A 25,353-nucleotide genomic window follows, 5' to 3' on the forward strand; every position below is an offset into this window, starting at 1 on the left:
TGAAAATTGCATCTTCTGACGTCTTTTTTAATTGGAAAGTCATTTACATTCAAAAAGCGAGCTCAATTTGAAATAAACCCCGATCAGTCCTTTCCCCTTACGCGCAACTATGTTTCCCTATTCAAAATTATTCCCCTCCTTCCCAGGCGCGGATAATTTCCCTCAATTCGCTTCAAAGTACCTCTTTTCTAAAATTGGGTTATCGAATATTTTTTCAACTATTGGTAGATGAGGCTTTGAATGAATAGATGTTCGTTTCAGTTGGGAAACTGGTGACTTGAAATAGATAATTATTTCGCGCTTAGTTTATCATCAAAGTTAAAGATTTGTGATATTTTTAGAGAATTACAATAAATAATAATAATATTCAACTAGGCTAATACCCTTGGCACCATCTTAGGCCCAAGTCATATAGTGACTTTTAATGACTTTAATTCGGGTGATCGGGTTACAATGCGTAGGAGGGTGATGCCACGCGAGCCAACTGCTCCCTACACTAACTATTACCGTTAACCTCAGCATGTTTTTATGAATAGGGGAAACCGAGAGCTCTCCCCACTGGTTAATGGGGTTTTTACCCAATTCTTCGATTTCTCCTGAGTTCTTCGATTTTCCCTTTCCATATTATCCAACTCGATAAAAATATTACTTGACTCGATCATTATATTACCCGACTCGATCAATATATTACCCTACTCGATCAATATATTACCCGACCCGAATTGGTCAAAATATTACCCGACTCGATCAATATATTACCCGACCCGAATTGATCCAAATATTACCCGACCCGAATTGATCAAAATATTACCCGACCCGAATTGATCAAAATATTACCCGAGTCGATCAAAATATTACCCGAATCGATCAATATATTACCCGACTCGATCAATATATTACCCGACCCGAATTGATCCAAATATTACCCGAATCGATCAAAATATTACCGAATCGACCAATATATTACCCGACTCGATCACTATATTACCCGACTCGATCAATATATTACCCGACCCGAATTGATCAAAATATTACCCGAATCGACCAATATATTACCCGAATCGATCAAAATATTACCCGAATCGATCAAAACATTACCCGAATCGATCAAAATATTACCTAACTCGACTACCCGATGAAAAACTTTTTAATACTGGAAAAACGACTCGATTGCATAAAACCACTACTCGCACAGCCCTACGGACTTCAGGGCCGGCGCTATACTATTTCCGGGCCCCAAGTAAGCGTTCTCCCCCCCCCCCCGAATTGTTTTTCTCCAAAATCTGGTTTTTCGGAAATAGTCAGTCCCCCCCATCTTAACGCCGGCCCGGTCGGACTTTACATTAGTGGGAAACTTGTTCAAAATCCCAACAGACGCCATTGTACTGTTTATGAGCTCTGTCAAAACATGATCGAGTTGGTGAAAGAAAAGGGAAAGGTTTTAATCGAAGAACCCAATTACGAGTTAGTAGCGAGATCGCTTGCCTCGAGGAACGGAAAACTATGAGAGGACATAGCAAAAATAACCGTTCATGTATATATATATATATATATATATAGAGAGAGAGAGAGAGAGAGAGAGAGAAAGAAAGGAATGGAGCTGCTGTTACGTATCGATAGAAATCGCCGAGAAAACTGGGAATGTGCTCAATTTCCACTTGTGTTGTTCTTATCGATTAAAGGCGTTTTGATATCATCCAGAGACTCTCACCAAAGACTATGAAAGGTCTTTGCTCTCACTTTCTTTCCGGCGATATCAAAGCGAAAACTTGGGAAGTTAAAACTTAATTTAAAGGAAAAGTTTATTCCCAGCAACTTCATAATTTCAAAGGAGAAAGTTTAATTGGAGTCGCTTTATTAAGAATTCACAATTTTGTACGCGTAAGGGAAACGACTGGTACACCCAAAAGGTTCAACAACTCGTTAAATATTTCTCCATTTACGTCTTAAAACGTACGCGTATTTCGAATATTTTTAAATATGAAATACAAAGGAAGCTGGTTCGAAAAGTTTCGTCTATACGCGTTTTTGTGGCACTTTAGATCAGTGATGGGCACCGCGCCTCTCATTGTTCCAAATAGAACGAAACCGGTCTACCGTTGGAATTTCTGGCTATTTTATTTATTTTTAGTTTAGTTTATTACTCGAAGATCTATTTGATCCGAGTTTCGCGTTTTTTGTTTGCTCGAAGAAATATTGGTACGAGTTATTAGTAAGTTTTTTAATTTCTTCAAATTTGTTTAGGATTTAGCTATATTATCCCTTTTAATTATGGACTAATCTACTTTTTCGCGTATTTTATCATCCTTCTCACAGTCCATAGGTGGTTTCTTCTAACTTAACTTATCATATTTTTCTACACTTGAAGTCTTGAACACTTCGTCAAATTGTTTTTAGAAACCGACTTCTCGAGTATCGCACTACGCATATCTTCATAGTTTCTAAGGAACTGGTTCGTCAACCTCCTAGATTTATTGTATTATTTTAACGAGTAGTGTCTGTTTAAAAACATAGCTACGTCTCGCGTCGTGCTATCGTTTGTATCTCAAATTCTATTAAATGAGGACCGTGTTTTATAATTTAACGGTTAGTTTGTTTAACAAATTTTACAACTTCAGAGATTCAGGTAATGATTTGTGTTATAATTTTTCATACTATTATAATTTTAATGTGTATAAGAACGGTGAACGGTTTCGGAACTTTCGGTTAATGGACTGATCCGACTGAAAATAGTTGCTAAGCCGATTAAAAGCTATTCCAAAAACTTTTAAACAACAAGAACCGTCACGTAAATTAAATATCCAAACAAAGTACGTAGTGTCCACTTTCGATTTTCCGATTTAGTGAATAGTGTCTACTAGAAATAGTAGCTACGGCCGTCGACCAGACGAGCTTATGAATAAACCTATGTTTATTTCCTTTAGCGTCGCGAGTACTGCGTTACTTCAAATGTTTGTTTAGAAGCTAGCACGTCCAACTTCGATTTATAAAATAAACACTAGTGGCGTAAATAGGTGGGTCCCCTGTGGTCACGTGGTGCGGGGGTCCCGGAGTTCCAGGAGGCCCCTTTTTAGTTCGTTTTATAACTTTGTTTTAGTTCTATTCTATCATGGCCTGCCTGGAAGATAACGGAGTGCAGCCTTAAAGCGCAATGTTGCATAATTATCGCTTGTTAATAGGTTTTTAGTAATATAACCTCAGATCGTCGCTAATTTAAACAATTTTATTTTGTAGTTTTTTACCTATAAAATTATCCTGTTTATTATAAGTCATTCCTCAATTTCCTCTTTATATTTTCTTGAGAGGCTCTCCCCCTACCGGCCAACTACCCACACGAGCCGAACACCACCTGCCGGCCCTGAAGAGATGAGTGCAGTTTTTACCACTCAAAAACAAGCGAGAGGATATTAAGCTAGCGAGGGCGAGCTGTGAATGAGCTGAGCGGCTCTTGGACGAAAATGCCCAACATTGCTTTAGATAAGCCATGGAATTTTAGTCTATAGAGGCTATCTTTAACAAAATATGCAAAACAAGAGCGGAGGATAATCGTAGAGAAAGTATAAGATTGTGAACAGTCTACAATTTCTCACCACAATCCTAAGGATTTGTGTGTATTAGTCTCACGTACAGTCTAGCCGTTGCCGCCGATGACGCCGATGACGCCGATGACGCCGATGGCGCCGTGTCACGCATACCTCTTCAACGGTTAGGGCTAGACGTGTCAATGATATCTCGTTCGGATGTACAGACATTACCATTGATAGCCTTTCATAAAGTTTTCAAATCGGAGCCCAAGAAGTTGGGAATTTGCCCAATTTACTATTTTCGGTGATTTTCTTTATGTGGTAGATATTTTGTTTAAAATTAAGTCCGATAACGTTAAAAAAAATATTATTGGATAGGTTAGGATTCAGCGGACCTACAACTTCGGTTATATCAGTAAATATTAAATTTAAGTATAGTTTTCAGGGTAATTTACGGGACCCCAATTTTGGTGGTTTAATATTTTCGGCTAAAAATCTACATATTTAAGACCAATTTTCATGAGAGTTATATTTTTGAATAGCTGTGGTTTACACTTAACCTAGAATTGCAAATACGTTCCTTAAATTTAATTCTAAGTAAGGTTTTTTGGGCAGCGTATACGGACCCCCGCAATTTCCAACATTGTTAATCCGCGTGTTTATAGAGGTCTACGCGCCCGTTTCCCTCTGGCGTTTTTCAAGGCCGTTCAGAGTAGGCCGCGCTTTCAACGTATGAGCAGAAGTAACAATTAAGTATGACACTGATCGGCCTAGTCTTCGGCGTATGACCAGAAGTAACAATTAAGTATGACACTGATCGGCCTAGTCTTCGGCGTATGACCAGAAGTAACAAATAAGTGTGATCAAAAGTAACTAATAAATGTGATCAGAAGTAACTAATAAGTTACTAGAAAAAATAAGTGTGATCAGAAGTAACTAATAAGTTACTAGAAGAAATAAGAGTGACACTCAACGGCTGACTAGTAGTAACAAATAAGTGTGATCAGAAGTAAAAAATTAAAGTGACACTGATCGAAGAAATTTTCGATGCTTTCAAAGTATGACTAGAAGTAACAAATAAGTGTAGATATGTTTATATGTGTGACCGTGGATATATTTTGGTTGCGATACCGGCGTTGCAGGTTGCTGTGAATAGCTCAATCAAACTTAACACATTAGAAGGATTGTGTGTATTCCGACCGTCGTACGTCTTGTTTAACTCTAATAATAGAGAGGTAAAGCCAGACGGGGATCTTATAGCTGAGATTAAATTGTAAATAATAAAGTTGCGTCTTCACTCCTACAAATTATCCCTACACGTATTCAAGAGTGAGGTTTAATATTTTAGAGCTTTAAACGTTTGTAACATGTTTTATACTCCCTGAACTTATAATGTTATAGTTATCTTAATTTAACGTTAAATGTTTTGCCTTGTGGTGCTCTCCAAGAAGGCTCGTCGTGGTGGCGGACGCGTTTACCACGTTCTGTGTCGGGTAGTTTGAACTCGAGTTGCTGGTCAACTTTTGATTTTGCTATTATCGGTTCTCCCTCTTTTGATTGCTTCACGTTTCCCGTTATTTATTTTCTCAATATATATCCCCATTTACAATTACTTTCTCCCATTTTAGTGTTGAATAACTTTAGTTTATTCATTTGTATATATTGTATTTATTTCTTATTATATCATTACACGTTGTATGGATATAGGTCATAGATTTATGATAAAAATATTTCGAAGGAAACTATTTTAAGAAAGGGTTTCTTTAGAAAATACCATAAGTCTATAGTATTCCTCAATAAGTTTGTATCTTTGGGGAATATTTTACTGTGAGCTAGTAAACTCAAGTTTAAACTTTCTCTACGTAAAATTGCATGGGGAAATTACGGTTTGTAAACCCTTATGATTTTACCAAAGTTGTATTGATTTTACCGATTTTTATCGATTTTACCCAATTTTATCAATTATAACTAATTTTTTTGCCAAAATTATATTTTTTTATTTTTTTAAAAAATGGGACCCTTACAATCCGTGATTTTGCCATGCTATTTTACGTAGATAAAGTTTAAATTTGAGTTGTGAAAAACATTTTTGGTTGCCATGCCAAAACGAATGACCATTGAAACTTTTCCCTTTAGGAGCTTTCAAGGCACATGAACGTCTAATTAACCCCCGAGTTTGAAACAATTCGGGGAGAAACACCTTTGGATGTCATATAGTTATTAATCATTGTTCAGTACATAATTCAGTCTGATTCTCTAATACTTCTTAACTCATAACTAACGTCATTTTAAATAAATAACACTTTGTTTTATTTATTTTTGGTTGATTTGATTAAATAAAGGCTGGCCACCACCCTCTATAGGCATTGTAATCCGGCCACCTGTCTACGGGCATTATAACTCGCTAGATGATTTGGGCCTAAGGTGGGGCCTTGGGTATTAGCCTAGCTAAGTGTCATTATTAATAATAATAATAATAATAATAATAATAATCAGCTAAGTCATCGAGCGGCTTTTGAAGCCATTAATTCAGGTGGCCGGGTTACAATGCGTAGGAGGGTGGTGACAAGCCCTGCATGCCACGCGTTAGAGCCAACAGCTCGCTACACCAACTATTACCGTTAACCTCAACAAGTTTTTATGGAAGGGGAAACCGAAGATCTCGGGGGAAAACCCCTTAAACCAGTGGGAAGAGAACTTGCAAAATCTACGCAGAAGGAGTTGTTCCGAGTTTTCACCCAATTCCGCAAGCTGGGGTCGAACCCGGCTCCTCTTGCTGCGAGGCGAAAGTGCTAACCACTCCGCCACACCACGAATTAAGTTCTTAACAACTTCCATACTTGTGTTTTTATAGAAACAGCTAAGGTGTATTATTTGAGAATAACTAATTTATATCCGGTGAAGTGGCACTCAAAAATATCTCATAGATATAAAGTAGTCGTTATAACGAATTAATGAGAGGAAGTTGAAGATGAGGAAAAATGGGCGATATACACTTCAATCCGATTTATCGATGGGCCTCATCAGGTAGATCAATTTCAAAGCGGTTGAAACGTCGGTTTACTAGTACCGGGGGGGGGAGGAGGTGGTGGCTAAAAAACGACTTTTTCAATTTGCCCCGTTTAAAAATCAATCGGCCTTCGCAGAGACGAACATAACGACGGAAGCTACAACAATCCTTGGAGAGAGAGAGAGAGCTAGCGAGAGAGAGAGAGAGAGAGAGAGAGAGAGAGAGAGAGAGAGAGAGAGAGAGAGAGAGAGAGAGAGAGATAGATAAAGATGGCAATTTCATGATTCCCCCGAAGTGTCTCTCTCTCCATTCTTTTCCAAAAGTCTCTGCCTTTAATAAGGGACGTGGGATGCTCCATTTGGCATCGCGGTCGAAACCGGAGAGTTGGGTACAGTCTATTCCTTCCGAGAAAGGGTGGCATTGGTCCGGTGTCGTTGGATCCGGAATTAGGGTTTCGTGCCAGAGTCCGATATATCGCCGCTGCAGTCCCCATACTTTTTCTCCCATTAGCAGCCCAAACGACTCGATAGAATCCCTATTATTTTCGCCTCGGACGATGGGACTAAATTCTTTTCGCAGGGATATATATATATATATATATATATGAGAGGGACCTGGTTCTTCTACTCCGAAATCGGCCAGAATTTCTCACTCGCAGTCACGGCTATAAATTCCGACTTTAAAAACGATAAATCAAGCGTGTTCGAAACACGGAGAAAGCTAAAATCGTTCAAAATCCCTTAGCTAGCTCGCGCGCGCGTACTCTCCAAATTGATGGGGTTTATATTGCGATATATCTATTTTCGTATCGTCCAGATTACGCCGCTACGCTAGTACTTAAAACCGCATTTTATCATGCCTGGAAAGAAAATAAATTTTCAATTTTGGCTATTAATACTGGTTGAAAAGAATTAAAACGAATAATAATAATAATAAAATAATTGAAGTAGTAAAGAAAAATATATATACTGAAAAAAACAAATACTGATGAAACTATAAAAAATAATAAAGAATTTTGGTTATAAAATACTAAAATAAATAAAAAATAATAATAAATAAATAAATAAAAGGTAAAATAATAAAAAATAGTAATAACTAAATAAAATAAAAGATAAAATAATTAAAACAGTAATAACTAAATAAAATAAAAGATAAAATAATAAAAATAATAATAAATAAATAAATAAAGTAAAAGGTAAAATAATAAAAATAGTAATAACTAAATAAAATAAAAGATAAAATAATAAAAAATAGTAATAAATAAATAAAATAAAATAAAAGATAAAATAATAAAAAATAGTAATAAATAAATAAAATAAAATAAAAGATAAAATAATAAAATATAGTAATAAATAAATGAAATAAAATAAAATAAAATAAAAGATAAAATAATTAAAAAAAAGTAATAAATAAATAAAATAAAAGATAAAATAATAAAAATTAGTAATAAATAAATAAACTAAAAGGTAAAATAATAAAAATAGTAATAACTAAATAAAATAAAAGGTAAAATAAAATGAAATAAAATATTAAGAAAATGTTATAAAATATATAAATAATAGAAAATAAAAAAGTGTTTTGTTAAATAATCTACCAGTTGAATAAAAATGATAAAATGTGAAAAATTAATAAGGGAACAATGTTAATTTTCAATTATTTCACAAAGAACAGCACTCAAAATTTGTCTAAAAATTGGGACTTTATAATTTAAAATCACGAGAAAATCAAACCAAAAAATAAAAAAGGGGTCTTAACAATATTCTTGAAAATTTCCCCTTCGTAAATATCCCATGAAACTAAAATATAATAATAAATATGGATTTTAAATTTGCATCCCAACTCTTTTTAAAAAAATAAATATATAAAATCAATTTAGCGCATTTTAAACTAAAGTTTATTATCGAAGGAAGGGGGTGAGCTTAGAGAGTGAAAAAAACTGATATTTTGAAATATTGGTTTCGGAGCCCCCCCCCCTCGGAGTGCAGAAAGGCAGTAGAAAAGTTTGTGTAAACAAAAAAGTGGACAGTTTTCTAATAAATCATCGTCAAAAATATCGAGAGACTATATTATTGGCTTGGCGCGCGTGACTGGGAGTAGGCGCTGGCGAGAGCGTGATACGCTAATACAAGGATGGAATAAATATACAGACCAAAGAAAATAAAGGGTCTATATCTAGGAGTATACACTCCTTCTGGGTATTTCGCTTCTTAGCGTTTTCGCGCCGGATTCTTGTTTAAACAGTCCAAAAAGCGAGTAATCTATCTTCATTTCGCAGTCAAAATCGCCGATAGCCCGGCTCAACCTGACGCTGGTGGCAGCCAGCCCGATTCCCACGCCTCCGGCCATAATCTCCCGCAAGTATCACGACGGACGGACGGACGGACGGGGTGTCGCGGACACGCTACTCGATGTATAGGGATGTGTGCCCCCCCCCCCTCCACTTTTCTATCAAGATGACTGGAACCCCCGGGGATAGCCGGTAATCTGACAGTCAAGTTAAAGGTTCTGCAGGAACAATGTCTTCATCACTAGTCCTGTCAGATAGCTAGAGTCTCTTCACGGGGGAAAGAGGAAATTGTGTATTTACATCTTGTAACCTTTCATAAGCAGTTCAACTTCAGAAATTAATATCCCGCACCCCCCTTTCCCATCGAAAAAAAGATGTAAAGCTGTCAGTCTCTTTCGTGTTAGCGTTTAATTACAGGCAGGGCCGGGTTCAGTGGCTTGGTGAAGGTTCGGATGAAAAGTAAAAAAAACTTTATAAATCCATATGTTCTGGAGGGGGCCCGTTTGGGTGCGCCACTGGCCGGGTTAGCAGATTTCCGGGCCCTGGGCAAAGTCTTCTAACTGGACCCCAAGGTAGTGTTTTAATCTTTTCCTAAAGGTCTGTAAGGAAACTGACCTTTATAAAACGCGCCCTAAGAAAGGGTGAGCCTTATGAAATTTCCTATATTGTCTAGTCTGTGACGTGACCCTGATCACGGGATTGGCAATAATAACGTCCCTCAGTGGTGTAGCCAGGGTTTAGGTTGGGGGAGGCACATAATTAAAAAAACCAAACCCAAATTGTACACTTGGCTACGCCTCTGACTCAACTTAAACCCTAGACACCCCTAGTGACATTTTTAATATAAGTGTATAAATTTCAAAAATTTTAAGTTCTCGTCCCGGATCACGCGTCTTTCCAAATCAAGAATACAAAGGCCGCATTCAACTTTGGGGTTCGGCGAGGACCCATTCAAAAGTCCGTCATCATAGTTAACCCTCTAATGAATTATCGTACATCCGGTTACCTATATTTCCGGCTCGGGATCATTAACCTACAGCGTCTCCCTTTCCAAAATGCGTCAAAATCAATAATATCTTTGAGCGGAAAGCCGTTTCTAGCGCCTTCGCGGTTCGAGTGGTGTACTCGAGGCCACTTAAAAGATAATTAAAAGACCATAAGACTAATTGGTTCTTCAACAGCCGTAGAGATATCTCGAAAAAATAATAAATAATCAGACCGCGCGTTAATTCCCGAGCCAGCGGAAAGGCCATCTTGGTGCTTTGGCAACCCCCAAAAAAAAGTGCCGGAGGGACAAGACGCTACGTGCAACGACACCGTCTAAGCGGAGTGTAATGGCGACATATTTATATAAAGAGTTGTCCCGGAGCGAGGAATATAGTCCGTAGAAAACGTGCCAGCATTATATTAGATACGAGCTAAGCTTCCGCGCAATTTGTCACCCGCGCTGAGAGGGAAAAGAAACGAAAAAAGGTTTCAATTAAGTCAATGAGTTATGAGCCTGACAAACATACGTCTCGTGCACTCGCGATCTGGTCCTTCGTTAAAAGAGTCGGGGTAGGTGGTAGTCTGCGCGAAATTTTCCCCGCCTCTACTCTCAATTGACCACGTCGGGTCGAGTACGGCATAATATTAATAGCTCTTAGTTGGGGACTATATAATGGCGGTATATCACGGCCCCGGGTCAATTTCTCCGGGTAAGAAGATAGAGGGAGCTTTATAAAGTTGTCGAAGAACACTATATAAGAAGTCAATGGAAGGAAATGTAGCTGGTAATGAGGGGCATCATTAATCGAAAAGTCTGACGTCACTCGGGGCCCCCGTGGTAATTGAGTGCAGCCATCTATCTCCGATATATATTTTGTTAAGCTCGGAGTGTTAGCCAATCACTAGAAGGCAGCCGCGTCGCGAAAAAGCTGTTAGCTAGGTTTATCACTGGCTGAAATACAGTCCGTGTACGGACGAGAAAAGTAGCGGGCTATGCCTAAATTGATAATGGATTGTTTATCGGATACCAAACGACGTACCAAGATTGAAAAGATGATTAATACGCTTATTATCTGGCGGCCAGCGACGGAAACCGTAAAACAAGGAACGATCTAGATAACTAGAGACGGGTGATCACTTCACTCGAGCTGCAGCCAAGAATATTACGTTATCCGATATGGATATATAACTTAAACGGGAGGTTTAAGGACCTTACTAAATTAAGATATTAAAAGGTTAGGAAAAACCCATTTACGTAGTCGATTAAATTGGAGGGTGATCGATCAGATTCAGTGGCCTAGTTTATTTTCACAACAACTGATGTTACCTTGAGCGTAATGATGTTCAAACTGTTAACTTTATTTTAAACGTATTAAGTATATTATAAGTAAAGATGTGAGGCGGTAAATTTACCGAGGTAAATTTACGGGTAATGGGAAAATTACGGTAAATTTACCGAGTGGTTTTACCGGTAAATAATAATAATAATCAGCTAGGCTAATACCCAAGGCACCACCTTAGGCCTTAGTCGTCAAGCGACTTTTGAAGCCTTTAATTCAGGTGGCCGGGTTACAATGCGTAGGAGGGTGGTGGCATAAAGCAAACAAGTTGGCAAGCCAAAATATACCTCTCCTCGGAAGTATGGTCCCTAGTGGTATTAATTTCTCGATACGACCCCCAAAGATATCTCCGCAATTCAGAGTTATTTACGAAAAACGTATTCTCGGTTCAAACCCTGCCCGGTATAAAATTTTAATTTTAATTTAAATAATTGAGACGAAACAATCGAGTTTAATTTATTCAGAATATTATAAATTAAGTAGTTACAACAGCGAGTTAGATTCACTAAAACAATGCACAATTGAATTTAACCCTTTTTACAGTACATGTTTATCAGTTGAATATAATACTAAGCAAATTTTAATGAAAGAAACATCTACAGATGGTATTTGTATTTTTCTCGCTTACGAAATACTTGCCGCATCTTTAACGCTCATTTTATTTCAACTTCCAGTTGACGTTGTGACACATACCGCATGAAAAAGACCAATGCCGTCCAATTTCCAATATCATATAATGACTCGCACACCCAGGAAATCATTGACTGCGTTAGAAATCGTAGATATCCAAATATATTTACAAGAAGCAAAAACCTTACCATCAACAAAGCACAGAGAGCCACTTGACTAACCGCCAGCTCTTAAAGCAATTAACGTTAAATTATCTCCTTTGAATTAACACAACTATATATAGGTCGTTAAGAATACCCGTAAATAAATAATAAAAAAACTAACAAAGTGGACCACCCACAGGGTCTACCCTTTAACCCTCTAATCTCGGCTGACTGCGCTAAAACAAGATTTAACCTTTAAAAAAAACCAGATTAGGCCTTCATAAATTCATTAATAAAAAAAGACTTTATTACCTATTATGCTTACGATGCCTGTCTTAATTTCAGTGAATCTAAGCAGCTATCGGTGGTTCTGTGGTAGAGCGCTCGACTGCCAAACCGAATGGTCTGGGTTCGAAACCTGGGTGGCGCATTTGTTTTTAATCAATAGAGAAACGCTAAATTAGAATTTCTTCGATGCAATAATTTCAATTTCAATTCTATTTCAATTAAACCAAAATTTCGTACTCTATTAAATACGCTTCCGATAAAGCTGAAGGTCTAATTTTCAATAAGGCGTAACAAGTGTCGGTGGTTCTGTGGTAGAACGTCCGCCTGTCAATCAGGAGGTCTCGGGTTCAAATCCCGCCCGATGCGATCGCAAATTGATACTAAGACGAATACCGTGTACAACTGGTGGAAACCCTGCCATTGGACGTTGAGAGGTAGCATTACACTCAGCACTCGGTCCGTCCCAAAGTCATTAAGAAGAAGTTGGAGAGAAAACGCCCATATAAACACAACAGACTCAACATGCACAACCGTCAGAACACAAACACAACAAATTCAACACTCACAACCTACGCATAAACATTACAAAAACGTAATACACCAAACCGTCACGACGGTGAGCGAAAAAACACCATCCAAACCAAACCGCAAATGCATCCGTTAACGCTCACCGTCACACGGTGGTTTTGCCAACCCTTTGAGAAACTGCGTACGCAGTGATTACACTTTGCACCGAAAATGCGAACGCGTTCGCAGGCCTGACAGACCCACAGACCCACAGACAGACACGGTGGTTGTATAACCCCTCCTAGGGGACTTTGTCCTCGGAGAGGTAAAAACACCCAAAAATATTTTGTTAAACTTCAAATAAAAGAAGAAACAATTACATTTTACATTGGACCAGAAAACCAAATCATTTTTCTGTTAAAGACTCCGAACTCCCGGCACTGTGATTTTACGTTCCATACATTTAAATGTATTTCTAATGGGTTATCTAGGAGGTTTCTCTAACAAGTTTAATGTAACCTAAGGCTATGGTCAAATTCAAATATTATTTTAATAATTATTGCGCCATCAAACCATTATTTTGATTAAATAAAAAAGTTAATGGTAAATTTACCGTTTTTATTTATTACCGGTAAATTCACATCACTAATTATAAGTAGGTCCACTGTGTAGAGAAACTAAAAACGTAAGGCAATTGAGGGGATTAATGTACATTGAAAGGAAAACGTTCTGTAAAGATTACAAAAGTTTCTGGTAACCCCTGATGCCAGATAACTCCTGTATATTTTATAGGCAAATCTGTCTGTCGGTACTTCAGAACCTTTCTGTAAAAATTACATCAATATTCCAAAAAACAGATCGCTCACTTATAGGGCAACATTGTTGTATTTCAGTTCTACCGATACCGGCAGTTTCCCAGGATAACCAGAGTTCCTACACAGTACCGATCTACGGGTAGAATCTCTGACTGAAATTTTGACTTCGTTATTTTTATCTAGAGTTGTTAATTTTCCGGAAAATTAAATGCGGAAAAATTTCCAGAAAATTGCGCAAATCGGAAAAATAGAAAATTGAAACATAAATTACTTTTTAAGGGTTTTTAATGTTTTTAACTTTTTATCGATATAAAATGTCTAATAACAGTAAACATACTACAAAACATTAAAGTGTTACATTGTTAATCAGTTTAAACTAGTCTAGAGGTTTAGTTTTTCGAAAATTACGGAAAACTTTCCGGAAAAAGGCCTTCAACGCTCACAAGGACCACTCACATAGTTTTATATTGGTTCTACAAATATTGATGAAAATATTGCTTTACATATCAAAATTATTATTCTACAGTGACATCAAAATGGAGTGTAAACCTTATCCAATTATACTTTGGTACGTAATACTGCCTGCTGAGCGTTTCTTACTCGTGATGAAGAATGTGGAATTAGTTGTTACTGCATAGATTAATTAATATCAAAATTTTATTGATAGAAATATTTCAAGCCCCTTTGGAAAATAGTTTTAATCGTTAAATTATTTTGTAAGTGTGCCAATCTGTGGACCCGATAATATGGAATGCAGTGTGTTGTAAGAACTACACTTCGCCTGCAAAGTATTTCTGCAATATTGCATATCACAAGTTTTTTTTTATTCAAAGAAGGAAGAAATAAGGACTGATTGAATCTGAGAAGACCGCGAGCCCTGCGAAGATACAATTTTGTCGTGATTGGAACGTGTGGGAAAATTCAGTCCGCTCGTCCACCTGATTAAACAGGGTGAGTCTGTGAGATATGTGTAACGGCCAGGGACAGGGGGGGGGACACCCGTGGCGGAAGTATTCCGACCACCCATTGGGGGATTGGTGGTCGTCCTCACACGGCCATCCACAAACTCTACCTATCAGACGCTTGGGATTACAGGAGTACGCCACTACTCCCGGCGTGAATCACAAGTTACAGAAATAGTTCTGTAAGTCTTACAAAACATAGCAAAAGTCCCACTGCTAAAAGTTACAGACGTACACTGTGCGTAGATAAAAATACTTTACTGTTTCTCTTGCTCACAGAAAAACATTGTAAAAGGTTCTTACATTTTACTACTGTAAAAATTAGCTTTAAGAAGTGATAGACGGATCAACTACAGCGCCACGCAGTTGCCAAGTTTGAAATTTTTTATAAAAAATAGCGGAATGGTCAACGTTTCCCGGGTTGCCAGCCACTGAACCTGGAAAACCTGAAATTCCTAGAAAAGTCAAAGAATTGGAATATGGGTCTTAAAGTCAGGGAAAAGTAAAATAATTTTAAAAATCAGGGAAAGGTTTTAATTTCGGCTGCAAATAGGAAACCTATACTAAAATGAAGGTTAAACAATACAAATATTGCGTAAACATAAGTCAGAGAAAATTTCAGGATATGATCAGGGAAAATCTAGAAACATCAGGGAATTGGAAAGTGAAACAAACTGTTACAACTCTGTTTGCGCTCTTGACTTGTAAAATCTCAAAACGGAAAAAAATATGAATTAAAGGGGAACAGCCAAGCTTTTCCAAATATGGCCTTATTTCCGTATCAAAAGATTAACAAGACGTTCAATATACTAACACGTACCTTTTTTTGTCTTGAAAAAATTGCATTTGGCCCAAAAAGTTGAAACGCAAAATAACGCCAGGTGTTTGGGTTTGAATTTTCGCCGCCATCTTAGGGGCTGCCGCCAGCGCCCCAAACCCCGTATGAGCGATTTGCGAACTATCCTAACTTTTGAAATCGCGCAATTTAGGCTTAAGTGCAAAACATATTTTTTGCGTCTTCAGCAGCGCGCGCTTTTACGTTGTTTTTCTGTCTCACCGACTTCTCACCAGGTGTCGCGGCGGACGCGCGCTTTTCGATTTCCCGAAATTTCTTTATTTTATTAAAAATTAACCACTCAATTTTTTTTATGCGCTTTTCGACATAAATTTTAGTTTGTAATGGGCTATAGGGCTATCTAACCGGTTAAAGCTTGACCGTTCCCCTTTAATCTCTGTTGTTGTGTTCAATAGAAAGGCTTACTTCATATCGTTACTCGAACGTGTACCCACAAGATATCTCTAGAATAAAATTCAATTGATCTCTTTATATCCTTTGGATATAAAGGATCTCAAATTCTCAAAAAGCTGAGTTTCTGTCGATACGTGTCACTGCGCCTGTTGAAGAACTCGAAAGCCTGACTTTCTTCAGTTTATAAGTACCTTTCCTAAGATGAATGAAGTTTTAAAATCGGTCAATATAGATAGAAATGAAAAAAAACTAAATGTTTTCTAAAACTCCCCGATTTTGAACTATTCAAGTGCTCAAGATAAATATCTAGCTCTGATAAATGATAATACTGTATAGACCTCGTACTAAAGATTCGAATTCGGAGAGCTTTCCAACTGACGAAGCGATTACCCACTTCCGGCATGTGACCTGCGAAAAAACCGGTTTCAACGGTCACCATCTATAGTTGGTTACCTTGGTAACTATGGAGCTATTTTTTTCGGAATTCTGGCAGGAAGTGGGTAAACGCCATTGATTACGCGCCAGGCAGTGATTTCAAATATAGGGTGCGAGAAAATAATATAATAATTATATAAAAACCATAAGATAAACACTTAATTCTAATATAACAGGTTTTGAAATATTTAATTTTAATCTCCGTCAAGTAAAAAGTTTTAGACAAACGCCAATATCTTTCAAGAAAAAATCCAGCTTACATTAGAAATAAACCAGCCTCGATCTTGCAGTGGCGTAGCTAGCATGGGTGGCACCCAGGCCCTTAGCCAGGGGGGGGGGGGCAGTACGGGCGGCGCCCAAACTGGGATTTTTTTTTCCTGGTGGCTTTACCGGGGATTCGGGGTCCGGCTCTTGTAACCCATAAGGGCGGTGGCGCACTGGGAGATGTTAGCTCTAATCAAATGGTCCTATCTCCACCTCCGACTTCGGTCAGGTTTGGGCTGGATACTGAGCTTCGGCTCAGGCTAACGGAGAGGGTCCGTGCAAACTGTCCGCCTCGGCGGATTGGGTAGCCTGCTGTGGGGCGGCGGGCCTCCGTATGCGGGCACGGCGGTCCTGTTTCCCGGCCTTTTGGAACAACACCGGGATCTCCGGTGCCGGCTGTGCCAGGTTACTTGGACTGCTGTGTGCTCGTCGTTCCCCTTTAGGAGCTCTCTACAAAGGGTTTGACTCCTTACCTGTGTAGGTGGGGTTTCGGCTGGAGTTGCTACAGCATCCATTCTTAATCCCACTGCTGTGTGCGAAGTGGGGATTGGTCGACCCATCGCTGCACCTTCTGCTGGGTTGAGTGGCTTGCGTCAAAGGTGCGACCATCAGTAGTAAGGTACTACTACCCATGCTGGATTTGTCACCTCTCCGGCCTATGATGATAGGCCTCCGGTGGTATGGTCTCTGTTACTAGGTACACCGGGCTATAAATTTTGACACACTGGCGTTCGTCGAAGTAAATCTATAAAGAAAGCACTGAATACTATTCGCGCCTCCTAAATTACGGTTTGCCCGTCCTACATCTATAGCCTGCCTGCTGTGGGGCTGCGGGCCTCCGTATGAGGGCGCGGCGGACCCATCTCCCGGCCTTTTGGATCACACCGGGATCTCCGGTGCCAGCTGTGCCGGGTTATGCGGGCTGCTGCGTGCCTGCCGTTCCCCTTTAGGCGCTCTCTCCAAAGGGCTTGGCTCCCTGCCTTTCTAGGTGGGGTGTCGGCCGGCGTTGCTAGAGCATCCGTTCTCTATCCCACTGCTGTGTGCGAAGTGGCGGGCTGGTCGTCCCATTGTTGCACCTTCTGCTGGGTTGAGCGGCTTGCGTCGAGGGTGCGACCATCAGTAGTGGGGTTCTGCTACCCATGCTGGTTTTGTCACCTGTCCGGGCTTGTGGACGCTGGCGTAGGGCATTCTGATGATAGGCCTCCGGTGGTGTGGTTCTTTTCTTACCGGTACACCGGGCTATAAATTCTGACAACATGGCTTCGGCCCTGGTGGCACCCGGTGCGGATATCATGATGTGCTACTTACTAGTCAAAACGCTTAAAGTGGGTGGCACCTAGGAGCAACAAACACAAGGATAACGCAGCTAGCCTTTAAACACGCTAACGAAGGGTTGTGTACGAATTTCATTGGACAAGCGTCACGAGCCTTTAAGGCGGATGCACATATAGCCTTCACGCGCGAAATTTCGCTGGCAAATCGCGTCGCGTCGGGTGACTTAAATAGAATGGAAGTCATGGCGCATCGGCGCGTGCGCGAAAATTCGCAGGCAAAATCGCTTGAGAACCGTATGTGTGTTTGGGCCTTTACGCTGAACGTTTTACGGGCGGGAGAAGACAATTTCGGAATTTTCCCCTTCCGACGGCAGCAGGCGCTAAAGCGTCTAGCCAATGAAAAACGTACACAAGAAAATCCACGACTTTTGACGGGTTGCGTTCTCCTTGTGTGGGGTGTTGTGTTTGTTGCTCCGAGGTGGCACGACCTCCCCCCCCCCCCGCGCTACGCCACTGCAATCTTGTATTTCTTACACGTAGCTACGGCCACTGGAGACACGGCAAATAATTTCCTAGATTCAATTCCGAAATAAAACAATAGTGCCAAACTTAATGGACATATTTGCCAAAGCCCAATACCCTTTGAATCAAAAACAGTCGTCCAATTCGTTAATACCCGGTACAAACAAATTATAAATCGCGTTGCAATAGGCCGACCCCCGCGAATCTACGGAAAAGTCTCAATCCAGAGAATAAAAGTTAATATATTTCGAAGGCAATCAAGGTCCCCCTTTGCCTCAGCTCCTTCGGCAAAATGTGGAATCTCCGGGTGGTCTCCTCGCCAGTCGGAGGCGGCTTCTTGCAATTGAGAGGAGGAGAAAAATCGATAGGTGGCAGCCCCGGAGAAACGGCAAAGGGGGACCCGAGCCACCGTTCGCTTCAAAAATGACTTTTTGTTTGTTTTTTAATCCCTATGCAAATTTATATATACGGTGCCAAGCGCCCTACACTACCCGCTCAGCTTGAAGATACTCTTGACGCAAAAATCGATTTCTTGGAGCTTTGAAAAGCGTTTATGATTGGGGAAAGGGGCTTGGGCTAGATTATATACGCCAGGGGGGTTTGCAGTTGGAGGCTCGAAAAGGCAAGAAAATATATATATATTAGAGGCTTGGAACGAAAGCTCCTCAAAAGACCAATTATCAAAAAATATCCCCGAGCGACGCTAACGAAAAGAAAGAGATAAAAACATTACATGGGATAAAGAAGGCGCTCGCAACATCTTTTTGGCCCTCATCTACAATTACATTGGATCACCCAAAAATTTATATGTAGATTGCTATTTTCCTTACATTTCACTCTTTCTTCCGGGATAAAAACTAAGCAACAAAGGCGAGATTTCCTCCGAACATCGCTGCCAAGGAATCATTTTTTATTCGCGTTGCGTCTGCAACCTAATATCTTAAAAACGATAAAAATACCTTATTTCGGAAAATTACACTCGAATTTTACATTAAAACTATCGGCTCCAGGCGTGTTAGCCAGTGGTGTATTGAAGCGTCATTGGTGCATTGGAGGCAGTGGTGTATTGGAGTCAGGGGTGTATTGGAGTCAGGGGTGTATTGGAGTCAGGGGTGTATTGGAGGCAGTGGTGTATTGGCGTCAGTGGTGTATTGGGTCGTCAGTGGTGTATTGGGTCTTCAGTGGTGTATTGGAGTCAGTGGTGTATTGGAGTCAGTGGTGTATTGGAGTCAGTGGTGTATTGGAGTCAGTGGTGTATTGGAGTCAGTGGTGTATTGGAGTCAGTGGTGTATTGGAGTCAGTGGTGTATTGGAATCAGTGGTGTATTGGAATCAGTGGTGTATTGGGTCGTCAGTGGTGTATTGGAGTCAGTGGTGTATTGGAGTCAGTGGTGTATTGGAGTCAGTGGTGTATTGGAGTCAGTGGTGTATTGGAATCAGTGGTGTGTTGAAATCAGTGGTGTATTGGAGTTAGTGGTGTATTGGAGTTAGTGGTGTATTGGAGTCAGTGGTGTATTGGAGTCAGTGGTGTATTGGAGTCAGTGGTGTATTGGAGTCAGTGGTGTATTGGAGTCAGTGGTGTATTGGAGTCAGTGGTGTATTGGAGTCAGTGGTGTATTGGGTCGTCAGTGGTGTATTAGGTCGTCAGTGGTGTATTGGGTCGTCAGTGGTTTATTGGGTCGTCAGTGGTGTATTGGGTCGTCAGTGGTGTATTGGGTCGTCAGTGGTGTATTGGGTCGTCAGTGGTGTATTGGGTCGTCAGTGGTGTATTGGGTCGTCAGTGGTGTATTGGTTCGTCAGTGGTGTATTGGGTCGTCAGTGGTGTATTGGGTCGTCAGTGGTGTATTGGGTCGTCAGTGGTGTATTGGGTCGTCAGTGGTGTATTGGGTCGTCAGTGGTGTATTGGGTCGTCAGTAGTGTATTGGGTCGTCAGTGGTGTATTGGGTCGTCAGTGGTGTATTGGGTCGTCAGTGGTGTATTGGGTCGTCAGTGGTGTATTGGGTCGTCAGTGGTGTAGTGGGTCGTCAGTGGTGTATTGGGTCGTTAGTGGTGTATTGGAGTCAGTGGTCCAGAAGACTCCCAGCTTGTTAGCCAGTAGTGTAGTGGAGTCGTATGAGTTTATAAGCGAAGCAACGTCGTCAAGGGCTCGAACGAAACCAGCCAACTGGAACGAAGTCTGTCGTCGTCAACAGATACAAGTACATTCTTTCCAGACATTCGTACCAGTGGGGCTACGGTATCGAAAGCGTTCCCCTTGACATTCGTATAAAAATAAAATTGTCAAATTTAAGGAAAAATGTCGAGCAATAATAGGAACAAAAGCAGCAGAAAAGGAATTGAAAATCTTCTCACCTTTTGTCTAATAAAAGTGAAAGGCGCTGGGTGACGGGGCGGAAACATCGAAGGGGGCTGTTCTTTTGTCTTTCCGCGACCAAGGATCCGCTGTCTCGTCCCGGCAAAAGCACGTTCCTTTTTAAAAAGGGTGTCCCGGAGAAGCGAGATCGATGGCGAAGGCTGATTGAATCGCTGATGCCGAGAAATTGGCGAAGCGGACGCGTTCGCTGGGACCAGAACACGCTATTCCGCATAATCGACACCTCTTTCTCCGGGCGGCTGAGGGACCATTTCTCGATCGGCCTGATTTGGCTCCGCGTTGTCAAGATTCAAAGAAATTACGCGCGCTCCCGCCTTTCAAAATCACCGCTACGGAAATTAGCGATCGCCTCTGAACCCCTCCGCTAATGAAAATCCTGTAAAATTGGCGAGCGGAGGAAGGTTGATACCCGACGCTGGCCCATTCAGACGTAATAATTAAAAGAACACGTTTTACAGTCACATTTTTTCAAAGAAACGAAACTGTTTTTCTTCCTAAAGGTTATTTTAATCGCAGATTCAATTTCTCCAACAACCACTAACACCAGAAGTATATAGTATTTCTATACTAGAGAAGCTTCTAGGACGTAAATATGAAATACACGGTGTTTCAAAGGGTTATGCCAAAATTTTAAGTATAGTTGTAAGGGGTGAGTTGAGAAGTATGCCTGATTTTTCCCCATTTTCCTACGCTGAGTTAAAAGAGCGCCAGAGAGCTTCAAAGTGTGGCCTACTAGCCCCTGGAAGTAGGCTGCAACATGCAGCAGGGACTTTAAATACTGTTTACATTTTTTACACTGGTTACCCCGATTTGTTTACAAAGTGCTTTTTTACCTATCACACGAACCCAAACCTTAATGTTCGCATTTCCCTGCTGCTTGGTTTCACTAGAGTTACTGAAACCACTAGCTCGTGTATAGACCACTTATTTGTGAAAAAGGAGACAATGTAGAAATTCAATTGATGGTTTATGAAACTAAAATTACCAGTGTTGTAAGTCGGAAAATATTCTGCGGAAAATGACCTAGGCCTTTTTCCGAAAAAATAAAAAAGTTTTCATTCTATGATTACTCTAATATTGTTTGCAAATTTAAATAAAGCGGCATTTTCGCCTCATTTTTTCGAATCTAAAAGTAAAACTAAACCTCTTGACTAGCTTTAAACTGATTAACAATGTAACACTATTAATGTTTTGTAGTATGTTTACTGTTATTAGTCATTTTATATCGATAAAAAGCAAAAAAAATTAAAAACCCTTAAAAAAAGTAATTTCAATTTTTTATTTTTCCAATTTGTGGGATATTTACCGCATTTCGGAAAATTTTCCGGAAAATGTTTCCGCATTTTATTTAATTAACAACACTAAAATTACTGACAACTATCCTATTCTAGCTAATATACCACTTGTATATTAACTAACTTTGTAGGTACGAAAAATTATTAGATAATATAAAAAACGAAAATTGGTCTACGATTCTTCAAGAAAATGACACAAATGTTGCAGCGGATAAATTTGTATCCCTTTTTGGAAAATATATTGAGTTATGTACTAAGTTTAAAACTAACATTGCTCATAAAAAGTTAAAATTAAAATGATGGATTAATCAGGGTTTAATTACCGCTATAAGAAAAAGATACAACATGGCTAAAAAACTAAAAAATTAACCTTTTAATGAAGAATTAAGATATAACTATAAAATATGTAGAAATAAAATTACATCGCTGATAAAAACTGTAAAATATAATTATTTTAAAAATAAGATTAAAGAAAATAGTGGATAGTCTAAACTATATATGGGGTGGCGGAGTGGTTAGCACTTTCGCCTCGCAGCAATAGGAGCCGGGTTCGATCCCAGCTTGTGGAACTGGGTGAAAACTCGGAACAACTCCTTCCGCGTTGAGTCTGCAAGTGTAAAAATTCAATCGCGATACCTCTCTTATATATTTTCGAGCGTATATTTGGAACTTATCTATGTTAAACGGATTTTTCCCCGATATTTAAAAAAATACTATAATAGTTCCTTTTTACAAAGTGGGGGAAAAGACGCATTTGTCAACGCCAAGAGCTGGGCTCGAGCTCACCTCACTGAATTCGAGCTTACGGCTGGTCTCGGGCTTACCTTGGTCTCACCAATTATTGGCCGGGTCTCGAACTCGAGCTCGCAATCTAAATTTCCTCGCCGATGTGAGGTCTCGAGCTCAGTAGATTTAAAACCTACAAACCGTCTTGGGCTCAGACTCACTGTCGTTATAAATATACCGGCAGTCTCGGGCTTGCGCTCACTATATTTACAATTCGACAGGTGATCTCGGGCTCCGGCTCACTATAGTTACTTACAAATAAAACTTCTAAAGGCTCAAGCTCGAGCTCGATGTTTCGTCGCACAATTTATTTATCAAATAGCCCAATTAGTGTTTTCAAGCTCCATTCCGGCATCACCGGCACACCTGGTAGACAGTCGGAGGTGGTCAGGCAGCCCTGAGCCCGGGAATCCAGACCGCTCTAGGCCGCGCTAGCTTCTAATGCTTTTTTGCAAAATAAATTTTGAACGTAGGTTTTATGCTAAACAATATCGCGAATTGGAATAAGATCGAGCTCATCCTCAGAAACGAAAACAGTATTCAAATCGGTCTCGGGCTCGGGGCCAATCGTAATCGTGAGTTGAATTCGGGCTCACCTCAGATATGAAAACTACCAAAATCAGTTTCGAGCTCGGGCTCAAGGCTGAGCTCTTAGTGCGTTAATTTTTAATATAGGCTCTGGTTCGAGCTCCAATTAATGTGAATCATGAAATGGGTTCAATTTCGTGCTCGAAGTAATTTGTATTTTTACAGGTACTCAAGCTCGGGCTCACTATTTACAATATACGATCCACAATACCTCAGCTCGGGCTCGGTTTTAACGTGAAAACTTATCGGTCTCGCCTCAGCCTCACGATATTGACCTATGTATAGACCTATATCGCTAATAAGTAACGTATCCAAAAATTTTTATAAATAAAATGCCACTTAACAAGTTTTTTGGAATATAATAATGTTTTATCTAAAAATCAATTTGACTTTCGGAACGAAATGACAAGGAGACATCCCGAAGTGTAACCCACCGATTTTGTTCAAACTCTGGGGATTGGTAGACCTTCACGTATCATGAAAAATACTAAAGGGAATTTATTCAATGGGCAACCGTTTTACCATGGCAACGAAAAATGTTTTTGACAACAACTAGCCCCTGAAAGTAGGCTGCAACAAGCGCAAAACCAAGCAGCGGGGAAACGCGAACATTAAGGTTTGGGTTCGTGTGATAGGTAAAAAAGGACTTTGTAAACAAAATGAGGTAACCAGCGTAAAAAAGTAAACTTAAACAGTTTTTAAAGTCTCTGCTGCTTGGTTTTGCATTGGTTGCAGTAACCCGGCCACCTGAATTAATGGCTTTAAAAGTCACTTGCTGACTTAGGCCTAAGGTGGTGCCTTGGGTATTAGCCTAGCTGATTATTATTACTTCCAGGGGCTAGTAGGCCACCCTTTAAAGCTCTCTGGCGCTCTTTTAACTCATCGTAGGAAAATGGGGAAAAATTAGGCATACTTCTCAACTCACCTCCTACAACTCCTTCAAATTTTTGCATAAGCATCTGAAACACCCTGTATACACAACTGTTAAAAAAACTAAATATTTACATAAGAGAGAAGATAAGGAAAGTCTACATTTTTGATTTCAACAATACTTCTCTCGTTTGAGATATGTTATATACTTCTGCTATTCTCTAATTTGACTCGTACCGCTGGTATTGTTTCGTTGAAGATCACGCGGTAACGTTTTTAAGCTGTATTGGACGGGAAAGCCGAGAAAGCGGAAGACCGTATTTTGTAGGAATGGTGCTTAAGGCTGAGTCCTCGATCTTGTCTCTCTGCTGAAGGAGATCATCTTTCTCGGGGTCTACGAGCGAAATAAATGCGGTAATGTTCGTGGTGCGCTCACTATAAGGCCATTCCGGAGAATACTTGACACCTCGAAAGCATTTACCCTTTCAGGAGTTGCTTATTATCATAGCGGCCCGCGAAATGCTCCTGCTATTTCACAAAAATGACTTAGGTTCAGTTTCATTTACATATCGAGCGTTGCTCAACCAGGGCTGTCTTAAGGCATGGGCTAAATGGGCTACAGCCCAGTGCCCCCAGCCAGTTTTGGGGCCCCCTGAAAGGCCAGCCATATAGCATCTACTCTAGCCATAAGGGTTTAGTTGGTTGAATAATATTTATGCTCATTTCATATTATGTATCTTTTAGTTACGTCTAAAATAATTTGACCCATCGCCACATCGCGTATCATACGGTACCAACAATTTCTAAAACCGAACAGCGAGTCACTGTTAGTAAAAATCTTATTTTCAGTAGGCCTATTTTATACTTTTGAAATTAAAAGTTTTGGTTTGATTATTGTGTAGGTGATTTTAGACAACGGACATACAAAGGCTGACCGTTGGGGATCGCATATGTCTTAAGTTATAATTTAGCCCAGGGCCCCAAAAGGTCTTAAGACGGGCCTGTGCTCAACGGCCAAATCTGTTCCGTAAAGTTGACGGGATTAAGAGTAATCCAACTTGGTTCAAAATGGGTTTCCATGGTAAAAACATTAGTGAACCTTGTCTCATAGCCTGCATCATTTGATAACGTAGATTTCATTTTGAATTTGTTGATTTTACAGTTTTCTTATTGGTGAAAGTGAAAGGTTAAGAATAATTTGAGA

Source organism: Leiobunum rupestre, chromosome 11 (assembly GCF_980474605.1).
Source record: "Leiobunum rupestre chromosome 11, qqLeiRupe1.1.hap1, whole genome shotgun sequence".
Taxonomy (NCBI): domain Eukaryota; kingdom Metazoa; phylum Arthropoda; class Arachnida; order Opiliones; family Sclerosomatidae; genus Leiobunum; species Leiobunum rupestre.